The sequence below is a fragment of the Hyaena hyaena genome, unplaced genomic scaffold, assembly GCF_003009895.1.
Source record: "Hyaena hyaena isolate Hyena2069 unplaced genomic scaffold, ASM300989v1 scaffold_82, whole genome shotgun sequence".
NCBI classification, from domain to species: Eukaryota; Metazoa; Chordata; class Mammalia; order Carnivora; family Hyaenidae; genus Hyaena; species Hyaena hyaena.
Window position 1 is genome coordinate 1,761,221 of NW_024080713.1, and position 18,265 is coordinate 1,779,485.

Below are 18,265 nucleotides of genomic sequence, written 5' to 3' on the forward strand. Positions count from 1 at the left end.
CGCCCTATTCCTGCCCCTTCAGCCAAACCTCAGGGTGGTCTTCTGCAATTCCACCCCTTTGCACCCCCCCACCCCCGGTCTTCCCGCCCGTCTCTTACTGGACTCTACTCAGGGGCTGTGCCCATCCAGACCCCCAGGGCCATGCTGTCATGTCGCATCCATGGGTCAGCTTCTCAGCTCTGTGACCCGAGAGCACAACCGTATTTCTCTCCCACGGCTGACCTTCCCGTTTGGAAACACATGGTGTGGTTTTCACGACACCACGTGCTCCCACAGCTGTCCTGCTTCTCCCGTTGCTGGCCTGTCCTCTAGCAGCTGCTGTGTGATGGCAACGCCCTGGGTCCCCATGTCTCCTCTCTTTCCATCCTTGTTCTAGGTTAACTGTTATGGGTTGAATTGTGTCAAATGTCAAAAAAGACATGTTGAAGCCCTAAGCCCCGGCACCTCAGAATGGGACTTATTTGGGGGCAGGGTTATTGCAGATGTAATTAGCAAAGATTAGGTCACACTGGAGTAGGGTGAGCCCTTCAGCCAACAGGACGGGTGTCCTTACAGGGAAGGGGAAAACTGGGACACAGACACAGAGGGAAGACAGCCAGGTGGAGACGGAGGCAGAGACTGGGGTTGTGCTGCCACCAGCCGAGGAGGGCCTGGGGCCAGCAGCGGGGGGAAGAGGCAAGGAAGGATCACCCCGCAGCGGCCTTGGGAAGTATGCTCCTACCGCCCCCTGGATTTCAGACTTCCAGCCGCCAGGACAGTGAGAGTAAACAGCTGTTGTTGTAAGTCCTGTGCTTCGAGGGCACTATTCTGCAGCCCTCGGGGGCTGCCAGAGGAACTGTATCGCAGCCCCAGGTCCGGATCCCATTCATATTTCCAAACGTCCACCTCCATGCTGGACTCTTCTCGGCGCCACATTTACGCTCTGACGGCCCAGCACCTCCACGGGAATGACTCACCGTTGCCTCCAACTTAGTACGTGTGCAAGGGACCTCTTCTCCTTGGCCTCCCGTCCCCAGTGGGCCCCTGCCTCTGTTTCCCTATGCTGGGCTCATCTCGCTGAATGGAAGTCCCCCCCCCCCCCCCACCGCCTGCTCCCCTGGGAACCAGGGATGCTCTCTGAGCCCCTCCTCTCCCTCTGTCCTCGCCACCAGTGCCTCAGTGTGGCCGCCCCCGAGTGTCTCTCAGACCAGGCGTGGCTCTCCACCTCTGCTGCCACCCCTCTGGCCCTGGCCACCCCGTTGCAGCTGGAGCTGCCCAGCTGGTCTTTCCTTCCGCCCTTCCTTCCTCATCCACTACGCGCAGAGCTGCACACAGGCCGCCTCTCCCTTCGCTCTCAGCCCCGCAGAGCCTCCCCACCGCTCCCCCACTGAGCCCTGAACCCCTCCGTGGCCCTCGGACCTCCATGATCGGTATCCTGCCCTGCTCTCCACTGTCATTTCCATTTCAATTTCTAGAAGACCCCCAGCTCCTTCTGGACCCAGAGCCTTCGTGCCGTGTTGTTTTTGCCTCGAAAGCTCCCTCCACCGGCGCTCAGATGGCCGCCTCCTTCTCATCCTTCAAACCTCAGCTTAATTGTCACCGCCGCAGACAGGCGTCCCTTGACACCAGTTAGTCTCCATCTACGGTGCCATAAATGTCACTTTACGGCACTTCCCCAATAACCTGCCTACTGCTGTCTCCCCTGCTACGTCCACAGGGCAGCACAGTGCCTGCCATTTAGTAGCCACTCAATCAATGAGGATTTGTTGATTGAATAAACCTTTATTAAATATAAGAAAGCGCTAAAATATGAGATTCAGGTGGAAAGTTCTAAGGCAGCATAAACAAAGGGGAGCAGAAGGGGTAAGTCTTGGTGGAGGAAGGGAAGCGTGGCACCAGGAGCAGGGTCTCCCCCACGGGAGTGGTGGCCTGGAGGACAGCCACCTGCGGGCGGCTCGCAAATTCCAGCAAGAAGGCCAGAGAGAGTGGCAGGCGTGTGCAGGTGGCTCCTGGGTCCTGGAGGGGCTGGAAAGGGCTCGAGGTTTAGGCCTCTAGAGTCCATCACTTCTTAACTCCCCTGCAGGTGGCGCTGCTCTCACCTCCCAGGGATACCGGCTCCCTGGTGCCTCTTCAATCCGGGCCTCTACCCTAACCCCCTCCCGGTCCCTTGCCTTGGCTTTCAACCTGTTCCAATCCATCCCGAAACTCTCCCTCATTCCTTTCCTCTGCACACGCGATGCCCCGACCACACCCTCCTCTTCCTCCTTGAACACAGGCTGCCCAGACCAGGGGATGAACGCACAGACACCAGTGACCAGCGTGGCCCACTAAGTATGACTGAGCACCCACTGTTCCAAACACATGTTCCCATAACTGCCCGCTATTAATAAGCCTCCTGGAGGGCAGAGTCTGTGTCTCATTTGCTCAACACCTAGGCCATGAGCCCCTGAGTAGGAAGAGGTGATTTTTCACCCGGCTCTCCTTGGGGACAGTAATCCTTGGGGGACTGAAGACCATTCTGCCATGATCTCGCTGATGCCTTGTTCCCTTTTCGGCTGGCCCACGAGGCTCTGAGCCCCTGGAAGTTCAGAGTCAAGCCTCAAATCTGTTTCTCTCTGTTCGGTGCACCTGAGGCACATTTGATGGTTGCCGAGGCTCATTCACTCCCGAGGGAAGTGAAAGCCATTCTTACCAGTGGTTAGTCTGAGTGAGAAGTTGGCCATTCATTCACTTACTTGAATATCCAAAGTGCCATTTCCTAAGCGTCTATGTGCCAAGCACGGTGCCAAAAATCAAAAAATAAATAAACCAGACCCCACGGCCCCTCCAGGAGTTCACTGTCTAGTTGAAGGCAAGATGCGCCAACAGCTGATGTACAATGTGCCAGAGTGTGTGCCCAGTGCATGCTGGGGAAATAACCGGGAGGGGGAGAGGCAAAGCAAGGAGGGCTTCCTGGGAGAAGTGTGACAGGAGTCTTGGTGAGTGAACAGGCGGGGTGGCCTCAGGGCACAGGGCAGGGTGAGTGCACGCCCCATCCTGCCCTGTCCCCACGTCATAGTTGTGTCTGGGCATGGTAGGTGTGGCCTCCATGTTTGTACAGGGAATCTTTCTGTGTCAACCCCACATCGTCAATGGGCCCCAGGTCCCCCTGAAGCTGGCAGCCCCTGGCAACATGCCCTATCACAAGAGGCAGACTTGACCTTTCTGCTTCAAAGTTTATACAGTTAAAAAAACAAATCACATTCTGGCTTCTCCCGTGGGGCCGTTTCTGCTGGCGGTTCACTTCCACGGCAGGTAGGGTCGCTGGCTCGGGAAACGGGCCCTTTCTCACTGGGCTCAGAATCTCCCAGGCTCTGTTAATGACTCACCCTTCCTTTGCCACCCCACGGAATTCTCGTCAAGAGTCTCCTCATTGCTATTTTGGGACATCGAACATACTTTAAACATACATGAAGTGTCAGACAAAATTTGCGCCTAAGAAAGAAAGTGTTCCTTTCCAACATTCCCACGGCAAGACACAGAAAATTCTAATTTTCCACGGAAAGAGAATAAACAACTGTCATTTTCAACACATCAATTATTGAAGCTTTGATATCTCGCTCCACTAGTTTTCCGCACGGCACGCAGAGCCGGTAGGGTGGTCTCGGGTAACATCCAGACCCCACGTCCAGGCGACCCTGTGGGGTGTGGCCCCCCAACGCAGGTGTGGGGGCCACACAGTGGAGTGGGAAGAGCACACGCTCGGGAGCCCCGCGCTCGCGGGCGGAACCCAGTGCCGGGGCGTTCTAGCTGTGCTTCGACTTCCTCATGCTGCTCTGAGGATGAAATTAACCCGCGTCATGGGAAGCACCCAGCATCGGGCCTGGCACAGAGCAGGCAGTCAACACCCAGTCACTTATCTGTCACACGCTCAAGTCCATCTCGTAGCAGTTACATAAAGAGCATCCTTTGTCCTCCCTTTTAAAGCTCATTTTCCTCCTTATAAGGGAAAACATTAGGAAAGCTGTCTGAACATTTTTTGTTTCATTTATTTCTGTAAAAGATACAGAAACTAATATAAGCACCAGCCAAATGCCCACTAACTAACTTTAGAAAGAACACTGGCCTCTCCATAAGCCCCACACCTCCGTGCACGCGGAAACGCTGTCCACAGCCTGCATCCGTGGTACCACCCTCCCCGGCCGAGTGTGCGACCAGAGTCGTGTCTTGGTCGTCTTCACGGTGCACTAGTAAAACAAGTGCAGGGTTCACGGCCACCCCCAACTTGGGCAATAAATCTGCCACACTAATCAGAGGGCACACGAACAACTGTGCATTTCTGGAAGAATGTTACTCAATTTCTCTGAGTTTTTATTTCACCATCTATAAAATGTGATTATTAATCTCTCTCTTTTTTTTCTCTCTTGTCTCTACAGCCACATATGAAGACAAATGATGGTCGGTAGAATTATAAAGCATTCTGAACTCCTTGGAAGCAAGACACTCTATTAGGCCATGGTATTTTATAATCACTGATATTATAAGGTGTACTTGAATTGAACTGCAGAGAAAAAGCCCTTTCCCACAAATATATGTAGATTGAAAGTAACCTCAGTATAGCTGGGGCAGAAGCAATCAAAATGTAAAATTGTATTTCAGATGGGTTGTTCAATCTTATGTTTCCACTGCAAAAAAATAAGGGGACTCGGAAATGCTGACATGAGCTCTGAGCTACTATTTGTGCTGGTGACCTGGGTGGGAGGCAAGGGGTCACATCAAAGCAACACAGGACCGGAGAAACAGCAGAAATCCAAGGACTGGAAGGCAGCTATTTTGGAGAAACTGAACCACAGAGCCGGAAGGATCTGCACGGAAGATAGCATGCAGGCTGAGAGCAGAGGGAGCGCAGGGGAGCACGCAGGGCAGCCAGGGGGAGAGAGAACACATCCGCTGGCCACCAGTGGGTTGCGAGGAAAACGGGGAGCAGCATTCCTAAGGGATGCATTCATACCACGTCTGGGGGACCCAGGAAGGCCCAGTGGAGAACGAAATAGTGATCGGGGCCTGGTGGATCCAAGGTCGACCTGGGATTTGATTTTGAGAAAGACACAGCTTCCTTAGTGAACGGGAGATGTAAGAGAAATAGCTCTGTCTTTGACTGGGGAGCTGGGTAGGTGCGAAGGTCAAAGGGACCCAGGGATGGAGCTTCAGGGACAAGCAACAGGGTGAGGCTGACCAGAAGCCCACTTGCTGCATTAGCCTGTACTGAGCCAAGGTGATGCGGACTCTGTCCTTGCGACGGCCTGACCAAAGGCTGTGGGCATTATGGTTTCTAGACGCGCTCCACAGAGAAGTCCTACCCCGTAATGAGCTGAGGACGGCGCTGTGGTGGAGGCCACCGCACGGGGCCCGGCGCTGGCTCTGAGAGGAGAGCTAGGAAGGGCGCCCCCCTCAGGCCTGTGGGTGATTCCAGCTCAACGATACGCACGCACCCAAATCCCTGCACAGATGTTCTAGAAGGTCTGCCTCCGGCGGCACTGCTGATGTCCATGACACTATGTGCCTGTGTGCCGATGAGCATCACTGCAAGACCTTCCTCAGCGAGTCTGCCAGCTGAATGTCTCCAGCCATCACCAACAGAAAGGCTCAAGACATGAGAACAATTCAGTGCATCCGTTTGGAAGGCTGATTGTAATAACCGTGGCCGAGTCTAGATGGTGTCATCATTCTCATGTCATACTTGGACAGTCTCCGAAAGGAAGCTGGGTTCTTTGATTCAACTGACCATTTCCAGGGTAGTGTTAGAATCCGAGTGACCGTTTTTTGTTGTTTTTGTTTTGTTTTGTTTTGTTTTAATTTGTATTGGCCATGAACATGTTGGCTCTGAGTAAGCCTTTCCTGATGTGCACTAAACACTATACAGTTGGCCCTTGAAAAACATGGGGTTGGGGCACGCACCCCCCAATCACCCGTGCAGTCCCAAGTCCACATAGAACTTGACTCTCCCCAAACTTAACTACTAATAGCCTACTATTGACTGAAGCCTTATTGATAACATAAACAGTCGATTAACACATATTCACATACATATTATATACTATATTCTTACAATAAAGTAAGCTAGAGAAAAGACAATGGTACAAAGAAAATTGTAAGGGAGAGAAGATATATTTATGGTACTGTATTGTATATAAAAACAAAAACAAAAGCCTGTGTATGAGTGGACCAGGCCCTATAAACCCACACTGTTCAAGCGTTAGCTGGGTGTTCCCCACCCCCACTCCGCCATCACACTGACCCTTGGGTCCTGGCACGTGCTTCAACTCTGCCAAGTGCAGCACCGAAATCTCACTTTCTTGCTTATACACCAGAAGAAAAGGTAGGATCTGGAACTTAGTCCCCAAAGGCTTCTAATGATGTTCGTAGAAATCGGAAACTGGTTCTCAGATGTCGGGAGGATATTCTGATGTTAGCCTCCAAATTCCTTCTAAACCTCAATGAGAAACGTTCCTAGGAAGAAATCAGCTTGGACCCCACAGTGGGTCATTTCAAAGATAATCACACTGCCCTGTAGCTCCTTACCCCGTGGGCATGCGCTCTACCTGCCTTGCCAGTGTCTCCCAGTCTGCTCCCAGTGCTTCTGCCACCAGGCCAAGGTCTCTCATGCCACACCCCGCGGGCCCGCAGGATCAGGCTCTACACTTTTCAGCCAAAGTACGTGCTCAATAAAGGTCTGTGGATGCAGGGCAATGGAATCACAGGTTTCTGCACGTATCTACATATCCCAATTCTTTTCTCTCACACATGGCTTATGTTCTTTTTCAAAGTCTTCTTTATCTTTATTAAATTATTTTTTAATTGTAGAAGATAAGACACATACAGAGAAGTGCACAAAGCAAAAACATATAGCTCAGTGACTTCTTGACGGCAGAGCTGGCTGACAGAGAAAGGAGACAAAACCTCAGACGTTCTTTTTAGTTCCTTGGGTTGACTGATTTTCTCCTGCTTTGTTGTTAGCCTGGTGGCTGAAACTGAGCGTTGCTCTGTGCATTTAGAGCTTCCCCGGGGAGCCTGCCCCTACTCTAGTCTCACTGCCACCTGCTGTCACCTTCTGGCTTCCAAGGCCATTCCTCTTTTCTCTGCACCGGGAGGGAATTTGGAATTTCAATTCCTGTGGATCAATTGCAAATGCAGCACCTTCATTTGACTCAGAGAGGGGAACACGTTACCCAGCAATGGAGGGAAAACGAGATGTCAGGCCAGGCGGGGAAAAGGCTGGCCTCAATCACACGAAACAATCAATTCAAAGCTGCCCCTCTAACCCAGATAAGAGCACACGGAGAAGGTAATCTTGCTTATGTACAACTTTACTCATTTACATGTCAGCAAACATATGGTTAATATTTAGCTTCAGCTGGTCATGGTGGTTACGCTAAGATATCTGTTGGATGAATGAATGAATGACCTCAACACAGGAGTGTTGTTCTCAACACTGGAGAAGCATGATGCTTTCCCACTAGGGCTCCCGGGCCCGCACTGGAGAAGCCCCGGGGTTCACAACTCTTAGCGAGCGAACTGTAATGAAGGCTCATTTTTAGGGCATTTCCTTTCCTTACAGCACCAGCTGGTCATGCGGCTTGTGGGCCTAAGTCATGAGGCATTCCTTACAGCTGGTGGCCTAGGATAAGAAACAGGGACCGAAGGGGGCGCCTGGTTGGCTCGGCTGGTTAAGCGTCCAACTTAGGCTCAAGTCATGATCTTGCAGTTTGTGAGTTCCAGCCCCGCATCGGGCTCTGTGCTGACAGCTCAGAGCCTGGAGCCTGCTTCTGATTCTGTGGCTCTTTCTCTCTCTGCCCTGCCCCTGCTCATGCTCTCTCTCTCTCTTTCTCTCTCTCTCAAAAATAAACATTAAAAAAAAAAAAAAAGAAACAGGGACCGAAGATGGAAAACCTGCTTCTTCAGTGACAGGGAGATGCATTCAGTGTCACTGACTGGAGACACACCAATCGAGAGAGCAGAAGCCGGAAACCTGAGGTACGAAACAGAATCCACTCAGTGAAGATGCGAGACACACACGCTGGAGGGTCAACTTCCACTGCAGCGACAGGGATGTTCCCACAGCCTCAGAAGAGGCCTGCCTCCCCACGTTGCGCTTCTGGGAGAGAATGACAAAGAAAGAGGTGCCTGCTAGCACACCAGCTAAGCTAAGCCAGTTTTCAAATAAAGCCAGGAGCCAAGCTGTGCTGCCCACTGTGGTAGGTTCTGACCCGGGTGGTACAGGCTGCACCCCGTCTCCAAGCACGTGGGTGTGAGTGGGACGAGGGGGGCCAGGTGGCAGAGGCCGGCCTTGCTCCTGGGGGAAGTGCACACCATTCCGGCCTTGCCAGGAGATCAAACCTACCGCAGAGGACAGAGGGCGCCGCCTTCACCCAAGTCTACGGCAGGGAACGTCGCACGGTGGGCTTAACCACAGCCTCTTAGGGCCTGCTCCGGTTGGGACGAGGGGGGAGCGCCCCAGGCGGCTGGTTGGTTGCTCCAGAAGGAATCTTGTCAAACAAAATGGGCATACATTTTAGGGCTCCAGCCAAGGGCAGCATATTTAGGGAGAACCTTCCAACATGCAGCTTTTCCTAAAGTAGCTGAAACAAAACAAAACAAACAGCCTAAGTTTGCTCTCTTGAGTTTGCTTGGGTCCTGGACGAAGAGCTAAGCTGGCTCTTTCCAGCTCACACTAGCGGGGGCTGATGTGCAGCAGACACATGCCTCAACGGTGTCTGAACCTTCAACCCCAGGGACAGAGGGATGGAACCCACGGGGACAGCCACTGGACCTCACCATCGGAAATGCACAGCCGACTGTGGTGTGGAACACACAGTGCAAGGGGCGCAGGCGTCCCTCTAGATGAAGATACCGCTGCCCCGTCTTCCCGCACACAAAGGGGCCTCTTTGTGATCCCGGAGCTGGGGCTCTCCTGCACGCCTGTGCGATGGAGCACCGTCCAGCAAAAGAGATTAAAACGCGCATTCTGCTGTCTTGGGCACCAAACACTCCTCCAGCCAAATGAGCAAACCGGCACGCAGAACCAGGGAGATGCCACTCGTCGGTGGCGCTCCAGACGCAGAGTGACAAGAAAGGAAGGAGGGACGGAGGCAGAAGCCTCCAGGCTCTCCGAGCGGTTGGGGTGGGGCCCCCCGGACAAGCCTGGTGCTCCCAGTTGGCCTCTCTGGAAAGCACCTCACCTGGCTACCGTTGGAAGCCTTCCGTGCTCTCAGCTGGAACCCTGCCTCCTCCAGAAGTCTACACTGCCAGCGGTGGCCTTCTTTCCCGTGTTCCCACAGCACACCCGCTGCCTGTTCAGCTCCCGCACAGACAGTCATCGTTTTTTAAAACCAGCTTCTTGGGGTGGGGGCGGGGGGTGGAGAGGGCGTGTCTGCGTGGCTCAGTCAGTTAAGTGTCCGACTTCAGCTCAGGACATGATCTCACAGTTTGTGAGTTCGAGCTCTGCGTCAGGCTCTGCACCGACAGCTCAGAGCTTGGAGCCTGCTTCAGATTCCATGTCTCCCTCTCTCTCTGCCCCTCCCTCACTTGTGCTCACTCGCTCTCAAAAGTAAACATATTAAAAAACATTAAAAAATAAAATAAAATCAGCTTCTCAACGAGACCAGACGCATTTCGAACTGGCAGACTGAGTTGTTTGTCTCTGTGCACCTCGCCGCCCCCTGTGGAGTCCGGGACCCTCCACAGACGCTGACTGTCATGCTTCACACTCATGAGCCGGAAGAAGTTACGGTCTCATCCTTCTTCCCTACTGCCGAGCGCTGTGCAAGAGCAAGGTAAGTGCCCAGTATGCCATGTTTGCTGAACTAGACTGATTACCTGAGGAAGAAGCAAACACAGGGACTTCCTACTTCTTGTTTGTTTGTTCACGCATGTATGCATCTTAAGGTAAGAGAAAGGGTAGGGAGCAAACAGCTCTTTCGAGTTCTTCTCTGATAATGGGGGATTTCCATGGGGAAATCTGAACCGAAACCGACAAAGCTCTCTTTATTTTTAATGGGAGAGGCTTGGCATGGGAAGTGTGTCTCTTTAAAATGTATACATAAGTGGAGAAGTGGTGGGTGAAAACGGAGAAACTACCTATCTACCTGGAGACGAAGAAAGAAATGACCAGAGAAAATGGGAAGAAAGAAGGCACCTAGGGAGATTTTTAAATATTCAACTAAAAAAAAAAAAAAAAACCCACAAGCAATTAAATGGACATTTGAAAGAATGGCAGCGATGACTGATGTGAGGAGCTCAGTTTCTTTTTTTGTCAAAGAATAAAAGTTCTGAAATATCACTTAAAGGCACTGAGTGCCAGCCTGTCACGCCCGCCTCTGTGGAGTGTCGCTGTGTAAGTAGGTCTGGGTGCGTATGCATTTAGGCCTGCCCTGGATTCCCTCACGAGATCAGAAGTTCCTTGAGGAGAAAGAACCTATATTTGCTTCCTTAGGCGGGTGGTGGCTCTGCGCCCAGCAGGTGTTCAATCAGCATTAACCAACTAAATGGAGCTAACTCAATTCTGTCCCCAGTTTGAAGGGCTCTGACACAGAACTGTCAAGCTCCTTTTCATCTGGTCCCCAAAGACTTGGGTTTTCAAGAAACAGAACAACCCCAAATACCCCAGACATTCAACTCTAGATTCAATGGCAAGGCTAAGCGAAACTCTTCTGCGGCCTCCTGAGTGACGCTTACTTGTGTGAAAACCAAACAGGAATCTTCCTTCCTCTCTCTTCTGGGGTTCCCTGACTTCACAGAGGCTGGCAGGCTTCAGGTGATCATAGAGCTCAAAGTTACGGGGCAGCACCAGGGTCTCACAGTTCAGACCAGGAAATTGATACAGGTAGAGGGAAGGGGGGGGGGTACACGGCTGAGTATTTCAGGTTGCAAGGAGGAAAGGTTGATGAAAGACACACAGCACACATTTCCCAGCCTTGTTATTTCCTTTCCCCTAGGACTGCATCAGTAGCTTAATGTGAATGAGCACCATTCCTGCGTGCACGTTAACATCTGGTTAAAATGACTCTATTCGGCAAGTGCGAGCTTGGCTCCATCATCTTCCGACGGAGTAGCCATGTCCCACACACTCTGTACCGGGCTGTCTGCACCGCTACCGAGGGCCATTCTCGGGAGCGCCCTGCTTGGCTGGGGCAGGGGTGGGGGGCAGAGGGAGAAAGGATGCCGCAGAGGTATTTCCTTTTCCTGTACGTACGGTGTTCTGTATGGACAAATATTTGTGTAGCCTCTGTGCTTACCATTAAGACTGGGATAAAGTAATTAGCGGCTAGATTTTTCTATGGGAAGCAGCAAAGCATGGGGGGGCGGGGGGAGGGCGGGAGTGGGCAGGGGAAGCAAAACCCCAAACGGAACTACAGAAATGCTAAAAGCTGGCATCTGAAGGTATTATTCAAAAAGAATATGGGAAAAGGCAGAACTGTATTTCCTCTGTTCTTCTAAGGGGAAGTTCAGAAAAAGGTCAGAAAGAGAACAATGCAGGCCATCTATCACAGCCGCCTCTAACCTAGAAAGGTTGCTTACAACACTGCAGCCTCATTTCTCAATTCTGTAATTACCAACCCCCCTTCCACCCATTGCACACCACCTCGGCCTTATGAATTATACATTTCATTTCCATTTACCAGCACCCCGACTCGGTGACCACCGCCAAGGCGAACTGGGTGGGGCTCAGCGTGTGTGTGTGTGGGGGGGGGGGCGCGTGCATGTGGTGCCAGACCTTCCTCCCCAGGTGCACACACACACGTAGCACGGCTCTGCAGCCCTGGCGCACACTCCTGGATCCTGCTTGTGCTGACCTTCAATTCCCAGCCTAAGGTTTTATTTATTGAATAAATAAGCACTAGGTACCAAAGGGGATTTTCCTGGGGGAAATCATGTCGGGGCACCTTTCCTTCCCCTTAACATTTTCATTCAGGTGAAATCTGGTTAAAGTGAATATTAAGGGTGGTCTTGAAGAAGGCAAAGGTAACATGCAGCCTGAGTGTGTGTGTGTGTGTGTGTGTGTGTGTGTGTGTGTGTGTGTGTGTGTAAGCCCCAGCAGTGCCCACTCCAGTCCTGCTGTTTGAGTTGGGGGTGGGAGGCTAGAAAGAAGGTACCAGAAATAGATACCCTGGCAGGGAGTGGGGTAGCCCCTCTCCCTGTCTGAGGCCTCTGATTTACTGGCACCCCCTCCTACCCATGCAGAGGGCCCCAGGGAATCTCTGGGGGCTATTTGTCCTCACAAGTGCTATTAATATATCAAAGGGGTTCTACTCTTTATTCAGGATGCTACTTCTTGGGGATTTTCCTTTCAAATCTTTAAAAAACATTAGGTTCAGTAGAGAAGTGTCATCTCAGGCAACTGAGAGAACATGAGAACAAAGAATACCCCGTGAAGCAGACAGAGGTGAGCAATAATCGAAAGGGTTTCCTTGAAAAGCAGATGTACATCTGCATCTATGACTCTACGAGGTGATACAAGTAGAACTTTCAGATTATTAAAAAAAAATGATTTGAGACACATCTAGGGAAGACATTTCTAAGATGGGTTAAAAAACGTAAATTTAATTTCTGATCCCAGGAGCACAACAGGAAAGGGGATGACCATCAGGTATATATCACTATGACATCATTGCTATTCTCTTAACGGTCTTGAAAAACTATTCCCAGAGTTGGGTCATCTGTCTGACAAGGATTCCTGAGGGCCAATGACGGCCAGCCTCCAAGATGGTGCCCAGTGAGGCCTCCCTCCTGGTACTGGCAATGTCCTTGTGCGGTCCCCTCCAACACGGAGTAGGATTTTGCAGAAAGGATGACATGTGACTTGTGAGGTCGTAAAGGACCTTGCGGTGGCGGTGCTGCTCTCTCTCGCCATGTTGCGAGGACACTCACCCAAGGAGTCCCGTGCAGACACCCGCGTGGCTGGAGTGGAGGCCTCCTGCCGGCCGCCAGCACAGCCTGTGAGCCACGAGCGGCCGTGGACAGCCCTCCCCCCCCAGGCGAGTCCTCAGATGAGTGGCGCCCTGGTGAAGACTGGGCAGCCGTCTGACAGCAGACCTGGAACAGAGCTGTCCAGCCAAGTTGCTGCCAATTTCCTGGCCCACAGAAACTGCGAGAGAATACGTGTTTACTGTTCCGTGGAGCCACAGAGTTCTGAGGTCATTTGTTGCACGGCCATGGGTGATGCCCACGTGTGGGCACATACTTCTGAGAGGATGGAGCACAGAGAAGAAGTTGGGGACTCATTTCTTTCCTCAATCTTTAGCTGAGCTTCTGCCTGGCACCCAACATTGTAGTCGACACTCCGCTTCGCCCCTTCCCTGCAGCCGCAGATGCTCTGGACGGGAATGAATTAAACACCCCCATAAGATGGTGGGTGGCACCATGAAATTGATACCTGAGGGGGAATTTCAAGTGCCCAGAGGCAGATGGCCTGAAGGAATGGACTAAAGGTTGCAGAATACCTTCCCACGGAGAGGATCTGACACAGAGCCATAAACGGTTTGGCCTGCAAAGGGTTTAACAATTCTTTTTAAATTGCTTATTAACATTTAGAAATCAGGTGGTATTTCCTAAAAGCCTGCATTTATAGCTTCTCCCGAAAATCCACAGCCCTGGAAAACTCTGGGCTACGCATTCATGCCTAGCAGCAATTCACCTGGGCTGACGAGCGCTGCCCCTTTAAATGGTGTGCATGCGTGTCACCTGCTATATCCTCACCAGCTCACCTCGTTGGGCATTTGAGTTTTCGACTCCCAGGAGACAGGCAGAGGTGGGAAGACAAGTGGAGGGGCATAAAGCTAGTTTTCTCTTATGAAACTACCCCAGAAGCAAGGGGCGCCTTAGAGCTCGTAAGAAATGTGAAATCATGATTCCACTTCACATTAAACAGCGTGAACTTTAAGAGGAGAGCGCCCATGTTAAGTTTATGCAATGCTTGTTTCTGAAGGTCTTCATTATAGAAGGCCTCAGCGGAGAGGAAGTGCAATGCTGGAGTCTCACTTTGCTGATTTGGCTTTCTACTCTAACAATAATTTACAATAACAGAAGAAAGGAAGGCTCTGGCGCCATAACTCACTGACTATCTGCCGGACTCTCCCCTCCTACGAGATACAACAATATACCCTTTCTGGCCCTCTCCCAGCTCTCCATTTGCAACAGGGTTATAATCAGTTTTCAAAGTGGCTTACTCAGGAATTAACTAGCCCACCACTGGATAACGATTCGTCAACACTTCTCTCCAGTCCTTTGCAAATTTGTAGACGAGAAATATAATGTTAACAGCGTCAGGGTCTTCATATCCTCCCTAAATAGTCAAGTGCTGCTTGCTTAAAATGCCGCTCTAGGTGGTTTTAGGCAAGACAGCAGGAGCGAGACAGTGCGCCTGCCTCCTCACCCCCACCCCACGCTCGGGGAACATTACTGAGTGATTATGTAATAAACTCAATCACCAGTATTTATTGAGCTCCTAGAGGGTCCAAGATTCTGTGAGAGGAGGGTACAAAGCCACACTTTCTGTTCTGAAGAAGCTTAGCATCTGGTGCATGTGGATAGAGAGATGGATGCAGACAGAAGTGATACAGGACAGAGGCGAAGTTTATAGACAGCGATCACTGTCTTGCTGTCAACAATATTTACTGAGCAACTACTATGTGCTGGTTGGCTGCTATTTGGTCATTAACAACAAAGACACTTTCTGCCCTCATGGAGCTTTAACTCTACTGGACTGCGGTGGGCTTCGCTCCGGGCCGGGGAGGCTAGGGGAGAATTCAAGGAGGCAGGACTTTCCGAGACCGTCAGGGAGAGGCAGACTTTAGAGAGTCCAGAGAACGGCCAGGGTCTGCAGCCTGGAGGACAGCGCGCAGGAGGGGGCAGAGGGCACCAGGGCAGAAAACACTATGGCTGTACTCCCTGGGCCTCAGCCCAGAGGTAAGACAATAAGCCATTCTTTGATTCTTTCCCTCACAAAGTGAAGAGACAAGGGCGTTTGTCTCTCAACACAAGTAACTGGAAAATGCGGCGCTGAGGACTGTGAAGTGCTGTGAGACGGACACCGGGCTTAGAGATTTTAGGGGACAAATCCCGCCTCCCCATCGCCACCACACACCATAAAGGCCAGAAAGACCTACGGCAGGAGGCCTGCGCTAGAGACCAGACCACTGAGGTGATCCGTGAGCAAAGGAAAGAAGCTTCCAGAGCTTTAAGAGGCACAGCCTGGGACCACCACCCCGAGTGATGGGAACCTCCAAGTTTAACGGTGCATCAGCAAAGCCTTCCCACCTGTGCAATGTTTCATCCTTCCCAAAGGTGGGGGTTGGGGCGGAGGTGGGGGGGGGAAGAAAACCATGCCTCCCGGGCCCCAGGACTGCGCCTTTATTAACGCCGAGACGGTTTCACCTGTACGCAACCCAGCGTACTGAGCGGCAAAAAAGCAAAATGAGGTCCCAGTGGCGCACAGACCTGATGGGCCCGCGTTCACACAGGTTTAATGGCCCGGGACACACGTGCTGCTGCACAAACGGGGTGCTCCAAGTCCACCGTTAGAAACCCATCATTGGAACTGCCTCCTGCATTTGGGAAGGAGAGGCGTCCTTGCTGCGCCTGTGCTACGGGCTGAGGCTTCGCTGAGCCCCAACCTTGAGAGGCCCCCGGTGCTGTCTCCATGGAGAGGGGGGCAGCGATCAGCGAGAGAGTGGATGGAAGCCTGAACGGGAAGGACCGGTACCACACAGATCCTTACAAGGCCAGCCAAATGCTGTTTTTTTTTTTTTTTTTTAAAAGCCTGCTCCTCTTGATTATTCCTGGTAATATCAACTCTTAAACCACTGCTGGGATCACCCACCCAATATTTATTTTGGGGAACAGTTTAAATCCAGAAAAAAAAAAAAGCTATTAATAAGTTAAACAAAAGCTGTTGAAGGGAATTCCTGTGAGTGGGCGTTGAACAGGGTGATTTCTGAAGTCCTTGCCAACACCATGATTCTAGGATTCCAGCAACGCTTTCCTCCTGATGACATGAAATCACGTATTCACAGGCAACAAAGAGCATCGGGAGAGAATTCCTCTGCACAAGGGCTGCTAGGACCGGGGAGGCAGTCACTTGGATAAAAACGTGCCTATAGGAATGAGGGTCCTAAGCCTGGAGCCGAGGTGCCAGGGAGCGAGCGACTGAATTCCAAGTGGCCACAAGGCGCGGCATTAATGGCATTAACCACTCGTGGTTAAGGGACCACAGTTATAACAGATGCAAACCAGGGAAATCATGGTGGGAGTACCATGGTGGTACTGGGAAGGCAAACAAATCAACAAGAGAAGCAATTTATGATAAATAAGCAAATCTCGGCCTCCCCTTTGGAACAATGAAGCCATAAGGTGCTCTGCAAAGGAGTTTCGTGGGGATGTCGTGGGGAGACCCCAAGTGAGAGCTTTCTGCCGGATGGGGAGGCAGCTGCCTGCAGCCTGGCGGTGGAGACAGAGGCTGAGGGTCTGATCCCACATGGTGATGGGTCCTACTCACTCCCTTTTTCTTTTCTCCTTTCCTCTTCTCTCCTTCCTTTTTAAACAGTGCACCTTCCCTTCCTCATGGCTGTCCTTCTCTCCCCACGACAGGCTGCTCACAGGAAGTCTACACAACCTTCCTTCTCTTCCAAAACAACTCACAAATCCAATCTAAATGCATGTTTAGACTTGCAGTTTAGAAACATAACTATTAGTTGGGTTATGATTTTAAAGGAAGAACACTCTCCTGACAGGTCCCTGTAGAAGAGTCGGGAGTCCAGACAAGGAAGGGAGCTGCTCTCGTGCACCCGCGCGCCCTCCCTCTGTGCAGCTCCCCTGGCCTCCTCCTCAGCTGCCATCCTTTGCTTCCTCTCCCTTTGATCACAGACCCTGGCGATCTCCAACCACATTCAATGCCAGCCGCCAATGGCCCGCCAGCCACATCCCTGGCCCCGCCCTCTCCTTGGGTTCTCCGTCCATCTGTCCTTAATCTCAAAGACTGAAGAAGTCTCTGTTTGCATGCCTTGGGTTGAACTATGACCTCCTCTCCTCCACCATGGGGTTCCTTTCCCAACCACTTCATTTATGGTAGCAGAACCACTCTTCCTTTATCTCCGAAGTGAGGCCCTCAGGAGTCTCCCCTTACCTCTCCAGTTTTCGCCGTCTTTGGGGGATGTACCTCAAGGCCCCTTTCCCCCTCTTCATTCTCAGCGCCAGAGTCCCACGCCCTCACCCGGGTCCCTGGAATGGTCTCCCAGCTGGTTTCTGGGTACAATTCCTAACTTCCTCTTCTGTCAGGCCAGGGACTCCACTTCTCACTCCAGACTGCGGTGTGCTCTTTCCCCCAGTCAAACCCGAAACGTCCTGAGAGTTAAGGTCTATGGCCACCTCTCCTTCTAGGCCCATCGGGGCTTCTGCCCCAGCCAAGGGCCCAACCCTGTCCGCCACACTTCACACCGGCCCGTTGTCTTCTGTGGGGGAGCATTTGCCTTGGCATGGCAGGTCATGATTGTGCTGTCAGAACGGCAGCTCAAGATGACCCAAGTGTCTCTTCAGACCTTGTCTATTCCATTTTTCACTTTACTGGTCCAAAGCCTCAGGCCTTTCCTATGCTGAGCTCTTACATCTCGCCTTCAGTGCCTTCATCTCTACAGACAGACAGCACCTGCACCTTCTGCCTTCAACCAGATGCTCCCTGGCCACAGCCCTTGCTTGCTAGACCCTCGCTCCTGTTGGCCTCTGTTGGCCTCTGTCTGTTTATGCAGGTCTGTCTCTGCTCAAGATTCACTTTCAATTTGTCCCCTGGGACTTTTTGAATGCCTCCAGAACTCTCTTCTCTTTCCCTTCACTCACTTTCCATTAGATGCCATTGTTTGCAGGAATAGCAGTTGGTCTCCCCAAATGAGCTGTAAGCTTCCTGATACAAAACTATGGCATCTTCTCTTCTTGGACACCCACATCACTGAACACTGTGTCATTATATAATAGGTGCTCACCAGAACACAACTGGCTGACTTATTTTGTTTCATACCATGTGACTGGCCACCATTTTTCTAGATGCCCTTAAAGAATCCTGGGTCAGGGATCAGGAGACTTGGGTTCTATACCCAACTTTGCCAACTACCTTACTGATAGTAAATAAGCAAGTAATAGTTTCTGATTGAGTCACTTAACTTATTTATACACCTCAACTTTAAGTGGTGAGAATAACTCCTACTGAGTCGCCTTATACATTGGGGTAAAGATCAACTGAGTGTCAATATATAAGATTTAA

General features: G+C 51.5%; 1 protein-coding gene across 5 annotated transcripts in view; it reads right to left on the reverse strand.

Moving 5' to 3' along the window:
* Positions 1–18,265, reverse strand: part of HIPK2 (homeodomain interacting protein kinase 2) — a 176,660-nt gene that overhangs the window by 51,262 nt on the left and 107,133 nt on the right. The gene's annotated exons all lie outside the window — the stretch shown is intronic.